General features: G+C 44.3%; 1 long non-coding RNA gene and 1 other non-coding gene across 2 annotated transcripts; one reads left to right on the forward strand and one right to left on the reverse strand.

Moving 5' to 3' along the window:
• Nucleotides 1-349: 349 nt before the first annotated feature.
• Nucleotides 350-541, forward strand: LOC132207817 (U2 spliceosomal RNA). The gene has a single exon (XR_009443865.1). It is a non-coding gene; the product is annotated as a U2 spliceosomal RNA (small nuclear RNA).
• A 3426-nt stretch (nucleotides 542-3967) lies between these two features.
• LOC132207815 (uncharacterized) lies at nucleotides 3968-15394 on the reverse strand. Its single transcript, XR_009443862.1, has 3 exons — nucleotides 15280-15394; nucleotides 10189-10288; nucleotides 3968-4625 (listed from the first exon to the last, which is right to left on the reverse strand). It is a non-coding gene; the product is annotated as an uncharacterized LOC132207815 (long non-coding RNA).
• Between the last annotated feature and the right edge of the window lie 3611 nt (nucleotides 15395-19005).

The following is a 19005-nucleotide window of genomic DNA, read 5'->3' on the forward strand; positions in this document are numbered from 1 at the left end:
CGGTTCTCTGCCGATTGTTGCTGCAATCTCACTGACCCGCTGCTAGTCATGGAGCTGGTTGATGAGGCTTGTTGGTGACGTCAGCTCTGCCCTACCTCATCTGATTGGTACATTTTCGATGATCTACATTCACTACGAAGATGTTTTCTAGAAAAGTGACGGAAAAGCACTGGTGCAAATTGACTTCTTTGCCCTGGTTAAGAAGCCCAGGAGTTTGGGAACAACAGTAAAAACTGTCAGCAGTGATTTACAAGTCTTTGCACACAGTCAGGCTGGTGGAAAATAGGATCAAGTGTTTATTATACCAAGTGTTCACAGTTGGTGGCTATCTCATGTGTGGAAACATGGCCTTGCTTTTAGTGGCTTTGGTGTGAAGACAACACCACAGAAAAAGCATTTGTCCCTATCAGCTTTAATATGCGATATGTCCTTTGCCTAAGGACCCTATATTAAACTGATTTTTGGAGCAGGGAGTTGGAATACGAGCTTTCTCCATGCATTATTGTGGTATTGCAGTGTTCCCAGGAATGATGAAGTCTTATTAAACCAATTTTAAAAGCAGACTGATCAAAACTTGAAAAATCCTAGGTGTAAACACCTTGTTATCTCAGATTCTCCAGCATTTGAAGTTCCTACAATCCTTGAAGAACTATATGCTGGGATATGCTCAATGCTCTGGAACCATAATCATGGAATTCCTAGAGTGTGGAAACAGGCCCTTCAGCCCAACAAGTCCACACCAAACCTCACAGCATCCCAGCCAGATCTATAACCCTCCTAATGTACCCCTCCCTGAATACAACAGGCAATTTAGCACAGCCAGTCCACCTAACCTGCACATCTTTGGACTGTGGGAGTAAACTCACACAGACATGGGGACAATGTGTAAACTCCACACAGGCAGTCGCCCAAGGCTGGGATCGAACCCGGGTCCGAGTGCTGTGAGGCAGCAGTGCGAACCACTGAGCCACCGTGCCACTAAAATGCTTTCTCTCAGTACTTTCACCCAACTTTCTCTAAATATGCTTGTTCCAAGGTAAACGTTAATCTCTCCTTTTCTGCATGTTCAGCACTTACTCTGAATATTATTGCCTCATCCCTGGTACATGCTGCACCTTCCCACCAACACCATCCCTGAATATTCACACATGGCATCAGAAGTAAAAGAAAATCACCTGCCAACACTACCTCATTACAAATAGCATTTCAGAAAAAAATGCTATCGAAGTATTCTCTAATTTTGAATTTGATGATGATGACTTGGATGTATTGAATGAGAGATTTTGGGAACACTGTGAGCCAGGAAAGGATATGGTGTATACAATGCACATTTTTCATTTGAGTGCAAAGGCAACCAATCAAACAAATGTGCATGTGGCTGCTTTATTTTTCGCAAGTCGAGGCCTGTGAGTTTAATCAGATTACTGACTCACTGATGTGGGACACAACTGTGAATGACCAAGTCAGTGGCATATTACGCCGAAAGCCATTTCTCACATTAGCCAGACCAATAGCTATTTGCGGATCTAGCAAAATGAGCCAGAGTGAAATAAAAATGCTACGTCAAGATGCAGAATTGCCTGCCCACAAAGTACATTGTTGCTGTCAGAACTCTACATGCTTTTCAGCACCTGAGGCATGTTCTGCTCAGGGCCTGGCACAATATCTCTGCCTTTCCCTGGCATTTTTGCACTTTGATGTCTCAACTAGAACCTAATGTCCCACAGTGCTCCTGTCTTGCCTGGTTGCTTATCACAGGCATAAGTCAGGCAGCTTAGCATCGTTATTACCAGCAGTCAGTCAAGGGCTGGTCAGCAGCTGTGGCAACTAATGCATTTTTTTCAACCAAATGGTCACGTCTACAAGTCTCAGGGAAACAGTTCTCAGTCAGGGCAAGGGAGACAGGATTCAGTCAGGGGATCCTGACACAGCATGTCCAAGGAATCATTTGATATCAGCCCAGGGACTTTGACAGTGTCAGTCAGCCATTTGGGGCAATCAGGATCAGGGAATCTGTATCACTACAGTACAGAGAGGTGGCCACACTCACTACTAATTACATTCTCAAAATGCTGCAATAGACTTGTTGAGCCTGAATTATGTTCATCAATCCAAGCTGACCCTGTCCATTCCTGCCATTGGAAGTCAGTTTGATGAAATGCTCAAGGTTTTCAGGAGTTTGGGAGGTTCAAGTCCATAGCTCCCTGAAACAGCAGCACAAGATAAGATGGTGAAAAATTTCGCTTTCATGGTACACAGCCTCAGGATATGGTCAACGTGGATGTCTGGTTCATAAGTAGCATGTCAGAGCTTGCACTATTTGTACGAGAATTACTACGGTTTCAACCACGAAATGGCCACAACTTGATCAAAAGAGAAAGTGACCATCAAGCAGTTTGAACCATCAGCTGTCAAATAAATTAAGACAGAGTTAAACGTATTTGCAGGAGTTTTTTTTTACATTTTGTAAAAAAAAAATTCAATAATGGGATGATCACATCACTGGATAAGAATGGCAGTTTCCTTTCCTAAAGGCCATCGGTGAACAGATGGGTTTTTCCCAACAAAGACAATGGATTCACAGTCATCATCAAATTCTTATTTCCAGATGGATTCACACCTAGGTCCCCAGACCAGTATCTCAGCCTCTAGGGAAGTGATGGACAGAAGACTAAATAGAAAATATGTACTAGAAATCATACAACGTCTGGGTTTATGTTTCCATCATGAGATCCATCGCTGCTATGGACACCAGGTAAAGAGCTGAAGAGACTGCAATGCCCCCAGGCAGAGTCACAGCGGTCACCAGGTTTCATAGCCGACAGGGAAAATGCAATCAGGGATTATAGGACATGACTCATCCCAAACCTAAGTTTTAAATCCAAACATTCCTTTGATTTTTATCCACAAAATGAAAGATTACATTGTTTCCAATAAACAAATGTCTGTGGAGAGCAACAGAATCCGTCATTGTAAAGGTGTGCAGACCTATCTAACAAATAAAGGGCCATCGAGATCATCACAGAATTCCTAGTGTGGAAGATGGCCATTCAGTCAATATCAACCCTGCAAAGAGCATCCCACCCAGTCTCACACCCTACCCTATGCCTGCATTTTGCACACAAGATACTATGGGCAATTTAGCATAGTCAATCTACATAATTTGCACAGTTTTGGACTGTGGGAGGAAACCAGAGCATCTGGAGGAAACTCACGCAGACAGTGTCTGGGTAAGACACTCTTTGTCAGGTCAGTGCGGACATGATGGGCTAAATGATCTGCTCCCACACTGGAGGGATTCTATGATCTCCAGCAACAAGCCCAAAACACATGGTTTTTGAATCTACTATAACAATGTGTGGAGCTGGATGAACACAACAGGTCAAGCAGCATCTCAGGAGCACAAAAGCTGACGTTTCAGGCCTTGAACCTTCTCTAGGCCTGAAAAGTCAGCTTTTGTGCTCCTGAGATGCTGCTTGGACTGCTGTGTTCATCCAGCTCCACATATTGTTATCTTGGATTCTCCAGCATCTGCAGTTCCCATTGTCACTGATACTATTTTTGATTCTACTGTTAGCTATATTCAAACCAATCAATTTATTCAGAAATTTGCTGGTAGTTAACCAGTCCTGATGAACCAGGAAATCCCTTTTCACATATCGTGCAGGTGGATAGTCTTTAGTCAGTGCGAATGTGTCGACGTGTTGTGACAACGTGACTATTTCCAAGCTCTACCTTACACAACTGTTAGTGTGACATTTTATTCACAATACCAGCACCTTTCATTGAGCAGGGATCGGTAACATCTGTACAAACAGCCCAAAACCATGGTTCATTTGATAGTGAGAGTGACAGCAAAGTTCTTCAACTGTGGTTGTCTGTGAACTCACTGGTGTGTTAACAGTTTGGATGACAATGAATCCCTTCCCACACTCAGAGCTCATGAAAGGTCTCTCCCCAGAGTGAACTCGCTGGTATATCAGCGGGGAATTCGAATCAGCAAAGCCTTTCCCTCATGCAGAACAGGTCAATGGTCTCTCTCCAGTGTGACTCTGGTGGTCAGTTTCTAGCTGGGATGGATGAAGAAATTCCTTCCTGCAATCTGCACATTTCCACACTGTCTCCCAGTGTCACTGCACTGGTGTTCGGACATTTCAGATGAATCTTCACAGACTCTTCAACACACACACCATGTGCGTTTCTCCCCAATGTGAGTGCTGCTTTTTCCTTCATTGTTCAAAATCCTGAGATAATTGGGTTGTGATAAACAAAGTGACCGTCAGACCTGGATGTGGACCTGTTTAAATTCTCCAACTGCAGACTATACTTTCAAACAGAAAGTTAAGTGTAGCGAGTAAGAAACCAGAAGGACACAGATTGTGAAACTGAGAAATTCTCTGGGCATGTGTGGAGCGATACTTGGGGAAAATGCTGGATCACCATTAGAACAAATTCATTCATAAATATCCTCCAGGTAAGGGATCCAGTCAGTGTTTGCATAAAACTACCAAAAGAGAGAGGTGGGGGAAGCCAGCGAGGAAGGACAGTCATTGTATAGATCTGTAACTCAACCTTTTGATCCCTCTGAAAGACTAAGAATAGTGCAGAAGTAAAATTGTGGAAATCTGAAATGAAAACAAAAAATGCTTTGTCAGCGTTGTACAGCACAAAACAATCCCTTTGGTCCCAGTTGTCCACGCTGACTAGATATCCCAAATTAATCTAATCCCATTTGCAAGCATTTGACCTATATTCTGCTACACCCTTCCCATTCACATACAACATTTAAAAGGTATCTGGATGGGTAACTGTACCAGCTTCCACCAGTTCCTCTGGCAGCTCATTCTACACAGGCACCACCCACTTTCCCTTTTAAAAAAAAAACAAATTCACTGGAAAAGCTCAGCAGGCCTGTAGCATCTGTTAAGGAGGAAAAAAAGTTAACATTTCAGGACCGGTGACCCTTCCTCAGAACCCGAAACTCTTCTCTCCTCCACAGATGCTGCCAAACCTGCTGAGCTTTTCCAGCAACTTTGTTTTTTTTTTAAGATTTAAGGCATCTGCAGTTCTTTTGGTTCCCTTTTAAGACTTTCCCTCTCAGCTTAAGCCAATGTTATTAGTTCTAGTCTCCCCTAACCTGGGAAAACAATCTTGGCCATTCACCCTACGCCCACCATAATTTTAACAACCTCTATAAGGTCACCAGTCAGCCTTCAATGCTCCAGGGAAAATAGACCCAGCATATTCAACTTCTCCCTACAGCTCAAAACTGCCACCTCTTGCAACATCCTTGTAAATCTTTTCTGCACCCTGCCAAGTTCAACAGCATCATTCCTATAGCAGGGAGACCAGAACTGAACACAGTATTCCAAACGCAGCATCATCAATGCCTTGTTCAGCCTATAACATTGACCTCCCAACTCCTACACTCAATGCACTGACCAATAAATGCAAGCACAGCAAATATCATCTTCACTACCTTCTGAACCTGCAATCCACCTTCAAGGAACTGCGCACATGCACCCCAAGGAGTCCCTGTTGCATAACAGTCCCCAGGGTCTCATCATTAACTGTTTAAGTCCTGCGCTGATTTGCATTACCATAATGCAATCGCTCACATTTAGCTGAACTAAACTTATTTCTATCACTCCTTGGCCCATCAACCCATGTGATTACGTTCCCATTGTGCTTGGGAAGTAAACGCCTTTGCTGTCTACTACAACAACAATTTTAGTGTCATCTGCAAACTTACTAACCATTCCTCCAATATTCATTCCACATGATTTGCATCAATGATTAAAAAAGCAGTGGACCCAGCACCGATCCTTGCAGCACACTGCTGTTCATAGTCATCTAGACTGAATCCGCTCCCCCCCCCCGGCTGACCATAATCTTGTCTCCTACCTTCAAGCCAATTTTGTTTCAAATAGCTAACTCTCCCTGGGTTCCATTTGATCTAATCTTGCTAACCAATCTGTCATGTGGAGCTTTGGTGAATGTCTATTATGGACTTCAGCAAGGCAATGTCCACTGCTTTGCCTTCTTCAATCTTCTTTGTCACTTCTTCAAAAAACTCAATCAATTAAGTGAGACAAGATTTCCTACTCACAAAGCCATGTTGACTATCCCTAATCAGTCTTTGCTTCTCTAAACACATGCAAATCCTGTCCCTCAGAATCCCCACCAGCAACTTACCCACCACTGACATCAGGCTCAACGGTCGATGGTCCCGTGGCTTTTCCTTAAAGAATGGCACCACATTAGCCACCCGGCCTTCTGGCACTTCACTAGTGTCAGTGATACAAATACCTCAGCAAGGGGCCAGCAATTACTTCCCCAGCTTCTCCCAGAGTTTGTGGGTAACACCTGATCAGGTGCCAGGAACCTATCCACCTTTATGCATTTTAAGACATCCAGCACCGAGATCTCTGTAATATAGACACTTTTCACGACTCATTATTTATGTCTCCATGTTCTCTAGCTTCCATATCCTTCTCTGCAGTAAATACTAATGTGAAATACTCATTCACTATCTCAGCCTGCAGTTCCACACAGACAGCCTCGTTGATCTTTAAAGGGGCCCTATTTTCTCCCTGGTTGCTTTTTTGCCCCAAATGAAGTTTCAGAGTCTCTTGGGATTCCCCTTAACTTGATTTGCCAAAGATAGCTCATGTCTCCTTTTTGCCGTCCTGATTTCTCGAGTATACTCCTACTGCCCTTGTACTTCGAGGGATTGACCCAATTCCTGCTGTCAATACCCGACATGTGCTGCCGCCTTTTTCTTGACCACAGCCTCAATTTCTCCAGTCAGCCAGTATCCCCTACATTTACCAGCCTTGCCCTTCACATGAACAGCAACATATTGTGTCTGGGCTCTCCTTATTTTAGTTTTGAAGACCTCCCACTTTCCAAGCATTCCTTGACCTGCATATTACCTCTCTCGATCATCTTTTGCAAGTTCTTGCCCAACAATGTCAAAGTTGGCCTTACTCCAATTTAGAATTTTGAAATGTATATTAAATAAATAAGTTTTATTTTAAACTGATCACATCAGCCTGCATCTGGCATATACTCCTCTAAACCTCTCTTGTCTATGTCCTAATTCAAATGTCTTTTAAACAACGTGACTGTACCTGTATCTGCCACTTCCTCTGAAAGTTTGTTCCACACATGGACAACTCCGTAAAAATAAAAGTTTCCCTCATGTCTTTTTAAATATGTCTTTCTCCTCTCACCTTACACACATGTCCGCTTGTCTTGAAATCAGCCAACCTTGGGAATAAACCCTTGCTATTTGCATAATCTGTGCCCTCATGATTTTATGAACCTCTAAGGCCACTCGTTAACCCATTATGCTGCAGTGAGAAAAGTGCCAGCTTTGGCCGTCTATTTGATAATCAAGCCCTCCATTCCTGGCAACATCCCAGCAAGTCTATTCTGAACTGTCTCCAGTTTAATAATAATGTCCTTCCTGTAACAGGGCGACCAGAGCTGCACACAATACCTCAAATGAAGCCAAAACAATGTCCTGTACAACCTCAACATAACATCCCAACTCTGAGACTCTCAGGTCTGAGCAATGAAAGCAAGTGAGCTAAACAACTTATTAATCACTCTGTCTACTTGTCTACATAAACTTCAAAGAATTATGCACTTGAATCTCAGCATTTCTCTGTTCCACAACACTACCCTGGGTGCAACCATCAATTGTGCAAGTCCTACCCTGATCATTTTACCGAAATACAATGTCTCACATTTATTCAAATTGAACTTCATCCTCCACTCCTCAACCCATTGACATAATTGATCAAGATCTTGCTGTCATCTTCGATAACCTTCACTGACCACTATACCAACATTTCATACCACTAATTCTAGTATCATCTGCAAACTTACTAATCTTGTCCCTTAAATTCTCATCCAAATCATTAATATAAATGAGAAACAAAAGTGGACCCTGTGCCAAATGCTGTGGAACATGCTGGTCACAGAACTCCACTCTGAAAAATCCTCCATCACCACGGTCTCTCCTCCAACTGAGCCAATTCCACTTCCAATTAGCAAGCTCTTCCTGAATCACATGTGATCTAACTTTACGCATCAGTCTACCATGTGGAATCATGTCAAAGGCTTCACTCTCACTCTGGGAGGTGCTGCAAAACTGAAACAATTCCCCCACCATTTGCCCATCATTCCTTGAAAAGTTAAATCCCAATTCTCTTGAGAATAACTGCTAAATCTGCATCCAGCTGCCATTCAGACTGTTCCAGATCCTGGGAACTTGCAGAGTCAAACACTGTTCACATTTTCACTCTGCATTTTTTGCCAATTATCTGAATGTTGCACTCCACAGTTACCAAACATTGCTACAATGGAGAATTACCTGAGCTTCTGTTCACTCTCTCCAAACCAGAGACACATCAATTTTAATTTACTTATGGGACGTGGCCTTTGCTGCACAGGCAAATATTGATTTCCACTTTTATTCGATTTGGAGAAAGTGGTACTTTCTATTACTGCTGCACTCCATCTGCTGTAAGTACACCACTGTGCTGTTATGATAATAATCCACCCTGGAGCCTCACTACCCTCCCTACTGCAGGAATCATACCTCAGACCTCACTACCCTCCAGATCATGCCCTCAAGCCTCGCTACCTGCATTGTTGCAGGCATCATTCTCGAGCCTCAACACCCTTCACATCTGTGGAATCCCCCTCCAGCCTCAACTCACACCATCTATCTAGATTCCTCCAGTCTCACAGACCACCTTAGCTGTCATCTCCTCCAGCCCACAAACTTCTTTAGCTCTATAATTGTCTTTACCGTCACAAACCTCCCTTTGTCTGGTCTCCTCCAGCCTCACAATCTTCCCCATTTCTGTAATCTCCTCCAAGCTCACTTTTCTCTATTTTTGTAGTCTTCTCCAGTCTCAGAACCCTTCTTGTCTCACATATCATCCAGCCTCACAGATCAATGATACAAGAACAATATTTCTTTCCTCTAATACAATCCTTATTTTTATTCATCCACATGATGGCGGTACTTTCAATTTCCTGGGCTTCAAGCCCCAGAATTGAAGTCAACCGCTTTACCTCTATACCTCACTTTTCTCCCGTAAACACTGACCAATCATGAGTCATTTATTCTAATATCTCATTTTCTGAAATAACTTGAAATATTGCTGGGCATCTTCCTCTGTGAAGAGTCTCGGAGGTCTACAGTACAGAAAAAGGCTTTGTGGCCCATCCAGCCTGGGCTGGTTAAAAACCACACCCTAACTATTCTAATCTAATTTTCCAGCACTTGGCCTATAGACCTGTCTGCGTTGGCATCACAAGTGGGCATCTAAATATGCCTTAAACGCTATGAGGATCTCGGTGCCTACCACCCTCACAGACAGTGAGGCTCAGTGCCATTGTCACAGCATGATGACATCACAGACAGGAACAGAGACGAGCTGAGTCTGTGCAAACCAAAGATCCCCCCCCCACACACCGTGAAGGATGGGAGGGTCCCTGACAGGGGGCAGAGGAGATTTAACAGAATGGTTTGTAGGAAGAGGGTTTTTAGTTGCATGGATAGGGTTTTTTTTAAAAGTTATAATTTCATGTGACTTAGGTATTGCTGGTACATATTGAGAATATCCATCGACAATAGATGGACTCTCATTCTCAACCTCTCCTCTTGCCTGGGGTGTGGTAATCTTCAGGTTAAACCAGCCCTATGGTCAGGTAGGATAATGGTGACTTTACCTTAGGCACAGTGATGCCACTTTGCTCAGTGGTGTAGAGGGGAATGTTGAATGTGGTGGATGGGACACCACTCTGACACTGCTTCATCTGGAGGATGTTAACTTCCTTTAATATTGTTGGGGCTGTACTCATGCAGGGAAGTGGAAGTGAAAAGTGGATGAGTGCCTTACACACAAGAAGCAAACTGTCATTCGGTAATCAGGTGCTTGGGGAAACTGAGATTGATCTCCTTGTAACAAAGGATTTTGAGGGGACCTTTGATAGGAGGTGTTTACAAAAGATAAACATTAGAATGGTAAAACGTACACTCAACTGGCCATAAAAAGGACTACAGGACATATATTGAAAGTTGTAGGAAAGATCTATTGAGAGAATGGAGTAATAAGAGAGAAATTTTACATGGCAAATGGGAATGAGCAGGAACACAATACTCACACACAATGCGAATATCCAGGTCCTGATGAATTGAGTAATTCTGTCAGAGTTTGGTGTTACAATTATTGAGCTTCCTACCTGAAAGTCCACTTGTAATATCCTGTAACACAAATTCATAAAATCCATCACTGTCAGAGTAGAAATCCACAACATCCCCTCCTCCTGGCCGAGGGTAACTGTGCATTGTTCCTGCTGCACATTATTCCTTGTGGGAGTCAGCAGCTGATTCGAGGGATTTCTATTTGGGTTTCTAGGAATTTCCACATTGGGGCTTCATGTCACTGAACAGAACAACAGGTGTTTGACAGATGGCAAAGAATGTCCCAGATTTAGTGCGATGCAGGCAGCAGGATTTGCTTCCTTTTCTTTCCTTCTGTGCTGCTGCACTGCCACAATGAGACATCAGCTTTTCCGGCCCAATGCAACTTGATGAACAAGTTGTCTCGATTCTGAGAAATGGGCAGTAAGCTTCTCCCAGTCATTTGAAAAAACGCCCCTTAAAAAGGCAGCAATTACATATGTGTCATGTTGCCCAGTGCTCCCAACAAAAAGATGAGAAGAATGAGGGAGGATCTCATAAAAAGGGATAACGGTCAAGTTCCATGAGGGTTGGAGTTTATGGGGAGACATTGATAAATGGGCAACAAGTCGGCAAATGGAGTATAATTTGGGAAAACGTGAAGTTGTTTATTTTTTGAGGAGATGACCAAAGAACAGTGTTATTTAAAAATGTTAAAACTGTGGAAAACTGCAACACAAAAGGGATTCAGGAATAATTGTGCAGGAAGCATGAAGCGAGCACACAGTTGCAACAGGTAATCGGGAAGGGTCATGGGATGTTATCCTTATGTCAAGGTGTTTGTAGTATAAGAGTTTGGAATACATGTCTTAGGACAAATATACAACTTGCTGGCAAGACCACATCTGGAAGAATGTGAGCAGCTTTTTTGATCCACTTATTCGAGCAAGTATATCACTTCACTGGAGGCATTTCAAAGAAGATGAACTAAGATGATCATTGGTTTGGAGGGATTATGTTTTAAGCTAAGACTAAACAGGTCTGGAATATACTAACTAGATTTTTTTGAAGAATGAGAGATGTTCTAATTAAAAATAGAGGATTCTCAAGGGAGTTGACAGGATAAATGTTGAGGGAATATTTCTCATCGTGGGAGCAGATTCTTGATAAGGCAGAGAAGAGAGGGTTCTCTTTTGGAATTGTCAAGCTTAAGGCAACACAGACATTGGTAAGGGGTTCCAGTCACAAATGAGCTGGAGTGAGGTGGAGAGAAAGAGCATTTTAGAGATTGAAATTTCTGGCATTTGTGATTGAAATGTACGGTAAGATGTTCATCTTGAGACCAGATATGAGAGCATTATTGAGAAGGGTGCAGTTCAGCCTCAGACAGTTCCCAATGAGAGGGATGGATTCAGTACAATATTGAGGAAAAATAATTCGTAATAATAACTGAAGGCAATGTGTTTTACTATCACAAAGTGTTATTGGAGGAAATTTCAGCTAATCAAGTATTGGAAGCATGATAAGCAGTTTTATAATTGAGTAACAGTGGAGCAAAGTGATGGAGACGAGTTAGATCTGAACATTGTAGAATACATGTGAAAGTTAACACAGTGCTTGTGGAAGATCTCACCTCCTGGAAGTATGTTGGTGAGAAACAGCATGGGCCAAGGATAGATCCTTGAGGGACATTTATTACATGGATTTCAGACAGGAAAGAGAGATGGAGTGGGATTTTCCAATGATGGTGAGGTCGAACATTGGTTTTAAACAGAATGGGTGAGAAGGACATAACCAGAAAAGAGAAACAGACAGAACAAGTAACAATATCTGTGAATTGGCATGGGGGAAGAGGCAGGGAGGAGGAGGAGGAGGAGGAGGAGAAATAAGAGTTGGAATATTTGTAGTTTAGTGAGAATAGGGCAAAGTGTTAAGATGAGCTCTGATAAGGCTTGACATGAAACTGGACAAAGATGCAAGTTTAAGCCTAAAGCGAGGAGCAACATGCCAGGCAATTTGGTTTGGTGGGCTTGTGGAAGAGAGGGAAGCAGCAGAGGCAGCTGATTGGATTGTCTCAATCTTAGTGAAATAGAAACTGCATGTGTCTCCTTCACTTGCTGTTGGAGGGGAGGATGGAGGAGACAGGATGATGGACAGTGTTTTGCAAAGAAACAATGCCTGTGTTAGTGATATTTAAAAATGAGTGAACAAACCTGATGACTAACTTTTATCCAGAATGTTAAAATGTACAACAGAAGTCCAGGTTCAAATCCTATCTCAGCAGATGGTGGAATTTGAATTCAATTAAAAAAAACTGGAAGAATCAACTGGTTGCCATGGCAACGATTGCTGATGACAGAGAGAAAAAAAAAATCTAATGTCCTTCGGGGAAAGAAATTTGCCAACCTCAGCAAGCCACTCAGTTGCAAATCACTACAAAGTTTCAACAAAGGAATGAAGCTGGGTGGCCCATTTGGCATCCACCAGGGAACTAGGAAAGACAACTGCAGAATCAGCCCTATCGGCCCCCCAAACTCCTGCTTAATAATATCTGGGGGCTAGTGGCAAAATTTGGAGAGCCGCTTCAAAGACGAGTCAAGGAACAGTGTCAGACTCATGGAAACATACCTGGCAAACAATGACACACACCACTATCATTGTCCTTAGTGAAGCCCTGTCCCAGCAGACGTGACAGCACAGTGCTATTTTGACCTGGGAGTACTCAACATTGACTCTGACGCCTGGAAGTCTCATGGCTCCTGCTGATTACCATGTACCATCCTCCCTTGGTTGATAAATCAGCAGTAGTATTATCGCGAGATTATTAATCCAGAGACCCAGATAACATTCTGGGGACCTGGGTTCGCATCCTGCCATGGCAGATGGTGAAACATGAATTAAATAATGATCTGGAACTAAGATTCTAATGATGACCATGAAACCATTGCCAATTATCAGGAAAGACCCATCTGGTTCACTTATGTCCTTTCCGGAAATGTGCCATCCTTACCTGGTCTGGATGACATGTGACTCCCAACCCATAGTGATGTGCTTCACTCTTAACTGCCTTCCAGGTAATAAACGCTGGTCCAGCCAGCGATTTCCACATCCCAAGAGCGAATTTTAAGAAACAAAAAACTCCATCATGTTGAACAGCACTTGGAGGAAGCACTGCGAGTGTGAATAGCACTAAATGTACTCAATGTCCACATCAGGAGTAGTTTGCAGGAGGATTACCAATCAGGCTGGTCGGGTCCTGAAGGACAAAGCTGCTTGGCTGGGACTGCAGCAGGTGCTGACGCACCAAACGGGGAAAATATTGCTGATCTCATCATCACCAATTTCCCAGCTGCAGAGGCATCTGTCCATGACAGGATTGTTAACAGCAACCACCGCACAGTCCTGTGGAGACAAAGCCTCATCTTAAACTTGATAATACCCCCCATTGCGTTGGGTGGCACTAACTTCGGCTAAAAGGGACAGACTTGGAACAGACACAGGAGCTCAAAACCAGATATCTATGAGGCTTTGAGAGAGACTGCAACAGTAGCAGACGTTCTCCAGCACAATCTGTAACCTCATGGCCCAGCATATCCTACAGACAGCCATTGCCATTGATCCAGGGGACCAACACTGGTTGAACGGAGAGTATTGGAGGGCATGCCAAGGGCAGCACCAGGCATACCTAAAAATAAGGTGCAACCTGGTAAAACCACCAAACAGGACTATCTGCATGCCAAATAGCATAAGCAGCAAGAGTTAGAGCTAAGCCACCCCATAACCAACAGATCAGATGCAAGCTCTGCAGTTCTACCACACCCAGTCGTGAATGGTGATGCACAATTAAACAACTCACTGGAGGAAGAAAGCCAAAAATCCCCATCTTTACCCGACACAGGAGCCCAACCTATCCTTGCAAAAGACAAGTCTGCAGCAATCTTCAGCCAGAAGTGCCAACTGGATGATCCATCTCAGCCTTCTCCAGAGGTCCCCAACATCAGAGATGTGAGTTTTCATCCAATTTGATTCATTTCTTTAATATTATGTGAAATGAATGAACAGTGCAAAGGTTATGGGCCCTGGCAACACACTGACAATAGCAGCGATGACTCGTGCTCTAGAGCTTGCTAGCATCCAAGCCAAACTATTTCAGTCCTGCTACGGCGCTGGCATCTCCTAACAATTTGGGAAACTGCCCAGGTCTGTTCAGCACAAAAACACTGAAAATCGAACCCGACCAATTTCCCCTCAAGCAATCTACTCTCTATCAGTAAAGTGATGGAAGGTGTTGTCAACAGCACTATCAAGCAGCACTTACTCAGCAGTAACCTGCTCAGTGACACCCAGCATGGGCCATGGTGGGCACTCGGTTCCTGATCTTATTACAGACTTGATCCACAAATTCACAAGCAGCTGAATTCCTGAGGTGAGGTGAGGGTAAACAGCAGAGCTCTGCACAAAAACCACTTACTTCCACTTCAGTGACAATGACTGACAGTGACACCTTAGTTTCAGCTCATCTGCTGAACCTCTCATCTATTCCTGTGTTATCTCTAGGCTTAACTATCCAAACTCACTGCCAGTTGGCCTCCCACATTCAACATCCCTGTAACCTCAAGAATACCTAAAATTCTGCTGCACACAAGTTCATTTGTACCAAGACCTGTTCACCATCACTGCTGTGCTCCCTGACCCACAAAGGCTCCTATTTATAAGCAACAATTTAAAATTCTCACCCGTGATTTAATTCCTGGCTGTGATGAGCCCTATCTCCCTGCACCAAACAACCTTCAAGACTTCGATAACTCATTTAGTTCCAGACTCCAACAGTGTGTTTAATCATCCCTTCACTATTGGAGGCTGTTTCTACAGTTGCCAGAAAACGTGATCTGGAATTCCCCTGATAAACCTCTTAGGTTTGCTTTCCTTGAGAGAGTCAGGAAAACCTGTAGATATGGTAACTTTTTGGTCACCTGCCCTAATATGGCCTTACGTCAAAAGTTTGTTGATAATATTTTTGTGAAATTATAAAACATGATAAAAATACAAATAGTTTGTTGATTTGGACATACACCATTAGCTCTTCAGTATCGCTAGATGAATGATCTGTAACTTCTCAAATGGAGCATTGTGAGAGCACCTTTATCATACAAACTGCAGTAGCACACGAAAGTTAAACATCACCTTCTCCACAAGAGGGCTTTGGCAACGATCGCTGGTATCTGTGGAAGGAGAAACACACAGTAAATGTTGCAGAAGTGCAAAATGAATGACACAGATAAAAACGCTGTAGAATTTGGTGGTCTGAAATGGAAGAAAAATACACTCTCTTTCTGGGAAAATATTTCCTGACTGTGAAAGATACCATTCAAAAATTAATCTGGTAAGAGAGCAGCACATGGTCAGGGGGTGGGCAGCAGTGGAAAATTTATTTACAAAAAAGGTACAAGGAAATTACAGTAAAATACTACAGAGATCAAATCTATCCATCATTAGAGACTGAAGAGATTAGACACCGACAAAGGTGATCAGGGAGCACAGAAGTGAGCAAGAGCAGTGTGAGCTGCTATGATCCAACAGTCTGGGAAAAAAAATCCATAAGAAACAAACATTTCTCTTGGATAAGAGATAATAGGAACTGCAGATGCTGGAGAGTCCAAGATAACAAGGTGTGGAGCTGGATGAACACAGCAGGCCAAGGAGCATCTTCGGAGCAGGAAAGCTGACGTTTTGGGCCTGGACACTTCTTCAGAAATGGGGGAGGGGAAGAGGATTCTGAACGAAATCGGGAGAGGGAGGAGACAGATCAAAGATGGAGAGAAAAGATATTTGGAGAGGAGACAGACAAGTTGAAGAGGCAGGCATGGAGCAGGTAAAGATGAGTATAGATGGGGAGGTAGGGAGGTGATAGGTCAGTCCAGGGAGGACAGACAGGTCAAGGGGGTGGGATGAAGTTAGTAAGCAGGAAATAGGGGTGCAGCTTGAGGTGGGAGGAGGCGATGGGAGAGAGGAAGAACAGGTTAGGGAGGCAGGGACAAGCTGGGCTAGTTTTGGGATGCAGTTGGGGGAGGGGAGATTTTGAGGCTTCTGAAATCCACATGGACACCATTGGGCTGCAGGGTTCCCAGGCAGAATATGTGTTGCTGTTCCTGCAACCCTTGGGTGGCATCATTGTGGCACTGCAGGTGGCCCAGGATGGACATGTCATCTGAGGAATGGGATGGGGAGTTGAAATGGTTCGCGACTGGGAGGTGCAGTTGTTTCTTGCGAACTGAGCGTAGGTGTTCTGCAAAGCAGTCCCCAAGCCTCCGCTTGGTTTCTGCAATGTAGAGGAGGCCACAACGGGTAGAGGGGATGCAGTATACCACATTGGCAGATGTGCAGGTGAACATCAGCTCGATGTAGAAAGTCTTCTTGGGGCCTGGGATGGGGGGGGGGGGGGGGGGGGAGAAGAGGGAGGAGGTGTGGAGGCAAGTGTAGCACTTCCTTTGGTTGCAGGGGAAGGTTCTGGGAGTAGTGGGGTTGGAGGGCAGTGTGGAGCGGACAATGGAGTCACGGAGAGACTGGTCTCTCCGGAAGGCAAGCAAGGGTGGGGAGGGAAAAATGTCTTTGATGGTGAGGTCGGATTGCTGATGGCGGAAGTGTCAGAGGATGACGTGTTCAATCTGGAGATTGGTGGAGTGGTATGTGAGGATGAGGGGGATTCTTTTTCAGTTGTTATTGCAGGGACAGGGTGCGAGGGAGGAGTTGTAGAAAAATGCAGGAGACACGGTCAAGGGTGTTCTTGACCACTCCGGTGGGGAGGTGGGGAGTGGAGTTGCGGTCCTTGAAAAACAAGGACATCATAGATGTACGGGAGTGGAATCCTGGGAGCAGATGCGGCAGAGGTGAAGCAATTGGGAATAGGAGATGGCATTTTTGCAGGACGGTGGGTGGGTGTGAGATGTTAATGTGATAACATCCCATTAATTTAAAGAAGTATAGAAATCAAAGTCTTTCATCTGCATTTGATTCCTATACAGAGACTTTGACTTATAGAAGTAAAGTCTTTTATCTACTCACATCGGTATGCAGACACTGCCCTGAAGCTTCCTGCCCAGCTAGGAATTCAGTGTAAAGCTTTTGTAACTCCTTATCTTCTCACACATCGGCATGCAGACACTGTCTTAAGTTTCCTGACTGAACTGAAATTAGAATCAATCTGTATCAAATAGGGTTAGGTGGGGAAATTTTGTAAAGGTGTGAAACCTCTAAAGCATGTAACTTCTGTCGCTGACTAAGGGGCCAGGGCACTGACTTTGTCCTAGCCAGACACACTGGCAACTTGAAATCACAATCTGTCCCGGACAACAACTCAAAATCACCTCCTGCCATGAGCAGCTACTTCACAAGCAATCGATACTATATCCTGGTCTTTTATGTTGTCGATGTAATAATTGCTTGGTATCCTGTTTTTGTCTGTTGTAGTAATTGTTTTATGTATCATGTCATTGGAGGTTGTGAAATCGTTTTCTGTATCAGGTCTTTTGTAAAGTATAAAAAGCAGGGACTGTCCAGGGAGAACTCCTTGTGAGACTTTGCACTGTGTGCCGGGTTGAGTACAGTGATTCTTCACAGCTTGTACTTGCTTGGTAAGAAAATGATTGGTGTTTTTCTAAACAGGTCAGTGTCTTGTTATTGCAGCACGTCCGTGAGGGTCTCCGAAAACAAACTTGACAGGTGGGAGGAGGTGTATTCTAGGTAGCTGTGGGAGTCAGTGGGCTTGAAATATATATCGGTTTTGAGATTGTTCCCCAAGATGGAAATAGAGGACCAGGAAGGTGAGAGAGGTGGTTAGAGATGGTCCAGGTGAACTTAAGGTTGGGGTGGAAGGTGTTGGTGAAGTGGGCGAACTGTTCGAGCTCCTCATAGGAGCACGAGGCAGCGCCGATACAGTCATCCACGTACTGGAGGAAGAGGTACGGAAGAGGGATTGTTCCAACAAAGAGGCAGGCAAAGCTTGGGCCCATGCAGGTACCCATGGCCACCCCCTTTGTCTGTAGGCAGTGGGACGAGTTCACCGAAGCACATAATGGGGTCAGTGGAGGGGAACTGTTCTGACCTGCAGGACAGGAAATAGCGTAGGGCTTTGAGGCCATCTGTATGGGGTATGCAGGTGCTAATGTGGTATACTGCACCGCTGCACCCGTTCTGGCCTCCTCTACATCAGGGAAACCAAGCAGAGGCTTGGGGACCACTTTACAGAACACCTACACTCAGTTCGCAATAAACAATTGCTCATCCCCACCTCCCTAACCTGCTCTTCCTCTCACCTATCCCCTCCTCCCATCTCAAGCCACACCCCCATTTCCTACTTGCTAACCTCATCCCACCCCTTTGACTTGTTGGTCCTCCATAGACTGACCCATCCCCTCCCCACCTACACTCACCTTTACCTGCTCCATCCCCACCTCTTTAACTTGTCTGTCTCCTCTCCACTTGTCTCCCCCTCTCTCCCTGTTTATTTCAGAATCCCCTTCCCCTCCCCCATTTCTGAAGGGTGTGGGCCCGAATACGTCAGTTTTCCTGTTTCTCTGATGCTGCCTGTCCTGTTGTGTTCCTCCAGCTTCACCCCCGGCCCTTTTAAAGTTTCAAAGCTGTCGCGCATGCGCCCCGCGGATCACTGCCCCCAATAAAGATGGTGACGGTCACACGGGCCTATCGCCATCTGAGGCGTTGATTTGTTTTCTGCAAACGTGAGTCTGGGAGTTTCAAATGGGTGTGTTTTCCGACGTGCACTAACTGTTTGTAAAACTTCC

The sequence above is a fragment of the Stegostoma tigrinum genome, unplaced genomic scaffold (assembly GCF_030684315.1).
Source record: "Stegostoma tigrinum isolate sSteTig4 unplaced genomic scaffold, sSteTig4.hap1 scaffold_166, whole genome shotgun sequence".
NCBI lineage: Eukaryota > Metazoa > Chordata > Chondrichthyes > Orectolobiformes > Stegostomatidae > Stegostoma > Stegostoma tigrinum.